The following is a 3,807-nucleotide window of genomic DNA, read 5'->3' as shown; positions in this document are numbered from 1 at the left end:
TTTAAGTGTTCGATTTCATCATTAAAAATATTTTTTCTCAAGGAGGCTATGACAAGTGACCAAGACCTTTGGTGATATGTTATGCTTGAGAAGACTCGTCAAACCAAGTGAAACCATAGTCATGACTGTTATCAGTGTCATGTAGATGACACCCATAAAATCTTAGTCGTGGCTATTGCTGGTGTCGTGTAAATGGCACCCATGCCGGTAGCATGTAAAAAGCACCCATTACACTCTTGAAGTGGTTGGCATTAGGAAAGGCATCCAACCATAGAAACCATGCCAAATCAGACTGGAACTGGGTGCAGCCCTCCGGTTTATCAGTTCCAGTCAAACCATCTAAGTCATGCCAGCATGGAAAGCAGATGTTAAATGACAATGATGGTGATGATGATGATTATATGGGTGCAGGCATGGTTGTGTGGTTAAGAAGCACTTTTCCTAAACATGCAGTCTTGGGTTCAGCTCCACTGCACAGTACCTTGGGCAAGTGTCTTCAGCTATAGCTATAGACTGACCAAAGCCATATGAGTGGGCAAAACAGACAGAAACTGAAAGAATTCCATGGTATATGTCTGAGTGTGTGTGTGTGTGTGTGTTTGTGTGTACCATTGTCTTGACATCATGTAATGATTGTAAAAGAGCATCACTGTCATATAAACGATGTTGCTCATTTCCTATCTTCCATGATTAAATATTATCTTCACTTGAAAATAAGTGAGGGTTGGCAACAGGAAGGGCATTCAGCCAAACAAAATCTGCTTCAACAAATTCCATCTGACCCATGCAAACATGAAAAAGTAGACATTAAACGATGATGATGAGATGAAATTTCCATGGCAACCTCACTAGTACTGGTAGCATGACTAAAGCAGCCCCAGTACACTCTGTAAAGTGGTTGGCATTAGGAAGGGCATCTAGTTGTAGAAACCATGCCAAAGCTGACACTTGAGCTGGACACAGGCTCGCAGCTCACTGGATCCTGTCAAACTATCCAACCCATGCCAGCATGGAAAATAGACATCAAATGATGATGATGATGATGATACACATATACATACCTGTGTGTGTGTGTGTGTGTGCATGCGTGTGTGTGTGTGTGATTAGCATTTCACAATCACTTTTTCATGCTGGCATTAGGCCAGATGGTTTTTTTGAGGCAAAGTTTTATAGTTTGCTGTTCATCACCAACCCTTTTAGGTTAGTACACATGTAGAAGACAGTCAAAGAAAAAAAAGGGTAAAAGGCCATACAAACACACGAAAATGAGTTCAAATGCTTTACATAGTCAGCAGCAATACAAGACTATGGTTTGAATAACAACATCCTAAAAACATTCCCCTTTATACCAAAGAAACCCTGAAAGTGCATGCTGACATGAATAACAGGAATGTTAATGACCTCATTTACTCAAATTATTGCACTGAGATGAACACCATGGATGATGTGTGCAGAGGAAGAGCAATTATCACACTTCAATCAAGCTCACTTTGTCTGGTTCTGTTGTGGCCACCACCAATAATATCTACAAGTATACAGCAACAGATTGGATCGTGGAGAAAACACCAAGCCATGGCAGCCAATTTGCATTCCATAAGATAAATCATTGCACATCAATGTGTCTAGTGTGATCTTCAACAACTGGGGACATAGAAGTGTGAACCACTGGACTTGTGAATCATGCCTTCCCATTCTACCAATTACATGCCATAAATTTGTTCAGTTGGGATTGCCATAAATTTGTTCAGTCTCTCCTACACATATATACGCAACAGTTTATCAGATGCTATAAGCTTTTACTTTAGTTGTGGGGAAGTACACAATCATCATTTCAGACACACATTTCACTCTAATGGTTCATACAAATGCACTTCCTTGTAATTTCAAATACTTCATGTCAGTCATTTTCACAACAGATAATTATTGGAATTTATTTCCAGGAAGAAAATTCTTAAAAAATGAATTCTTGGTTTCTTATTATTATATCAACTGGGTAATCTTTGACTTATTTTGTATGAAATCATTGTTGTCGCAAATTCAAATTAAATATATTTTTAAACAATCAATTCAATATTAAAATTAGTTTTAATAATTATAATTTAAAATATCAGAACTTAAAAATAATACTGGTGTCATGTAAAAAGCACCCATGCTGGTGCCATATATGAAGCACTTGTGATGGTGCTATGCATAAAGCACTGGTGCTGGTGCCTCATAAAAGGCAGCCAGTTACACTCTGTACAGTAGTCAGCATTAAGAAGGTCATCCAGATATAGAAACCATTGCCAAAACAGACAACAGGAGCCAGGTACAGCTCTCTGGCTTGCCAGCTCCTGTCAAACCACCCATCCCATGCCAGCATAGAAAATGGATGTTAAATGACGACGATGATGATGGTGACAGTGATGGCAATGGTGATGACACTTGAACTAAATTGGAATGTAAAAGTATAAATTGAAATGCATGTTCTGCTTCTAAAATTTGTCAACTACTTGTATCCTCTCATACCTCTTATCTTTTTGCAGTGTTTTGTGACTAAATTCACTCGCACAATAAGTTGTGATATGCTGTCATGTGATATATGTGTAACATATTAGGGATTTAAAGCTATAATAAAACAACAGAATCTAAGGGATCCAGTGATGGTCGGTGCTGATAACAGTAACACAAAGAGCTCAAACAGTGGAATAAATTTGGGGTCATTATGAACAAGAGAAATATACTTCTTTGGCTAATCTTACTTGATACTACATACTTAACATCAAGTTTATTCTGCCAATACTATTATTTCAAACAAACATGTCAGAGGGGTCATATTATTTAGAAAATAATTCCCTATTTCTTTGTTATTTTTGAAAACATTGTCTTATACCTATACATTTATTGAATTGTAAACGCACATGCATATGCATGTTTCTACATGGTTGTATTCCTGTTGTATCCCCTTGTCTTGCTCCAATTTATTATAAGCACCCTACCTTTTTTCTATTATATTTTGTCCCGCCAGCCTTTTCTCTTCCTTTTATCAAGCTTTTCTTCGGCTATATATTTTGCTTCTTTCTTTCCAAACCATCTTTCTCACTTGTCTCTGCACCTTTGACGCAATTTTTGTAATCAAGTACATGAATACACACACTATGATATAATAAAATATAACATACATACACACACACACACACACACATACATACATGGTTCCCAATTCAATCACACTCTCTGCTTCTACTACAGTTCTTGGTTGACCAACTTATTGTCAATGAAATTTGGTAGATGGAAGCTATGTGGCAGATAGCAGATACATGTATGTGTGTGTATAAAATCTTATTGGTTAGTCAGAAAAAGAATACAATCACTATGAGTAATACAGTACAGATCATTGAGACAAACAAGGCAGCTATAAGTAGAATGCTGCCAAATATTGAGTCAATTTGATCAACTGTTTCCTCAATAGAAAAAGATTATTTAGAAGCTGAAATCCTCCTACTTCTCACATAAAAAATGCTATATATCTCTGATCTGAATATTTAAGGTAGTGGACCTGTTATGATGTTCCCAATTACCACTTGTTTAACAATGTACCTTAAACCTCTTTCCAGCAGTTGATAAGGGTTACATCTTAACCTTTTCCTAAAAACTTACATCTGTTATGTATACCTGTTAATATAGTCACAAATTCGAATTTCAAAAAATTGCATTGGTGCTAACACGAAAACATTTATGTAAAATCAAAAAACGAAACAACTTTAAAATGGGAAATTTTCATAATGTGGAATGTTGGCCGGCGCAGACCATTGTTAGTTTCCTTGG

The sequence above is a fragment of the Octopus bimaculoides genome, chromosome 5, assembly GCF_046866305.1.
Source record: "Octopus bimaculoides isolate indiv1 chromosome 5, ASM4686630v1, whole genome shotgun sequence".
NCBI lineage: Eukaryota > Metazoa > Mollusca > Cephalopoda > Octopoda > Octopodidae > Octopus > Octopus bimaculoides.
Note: the sequence above shows the minus strand (reverse complement) of the source record.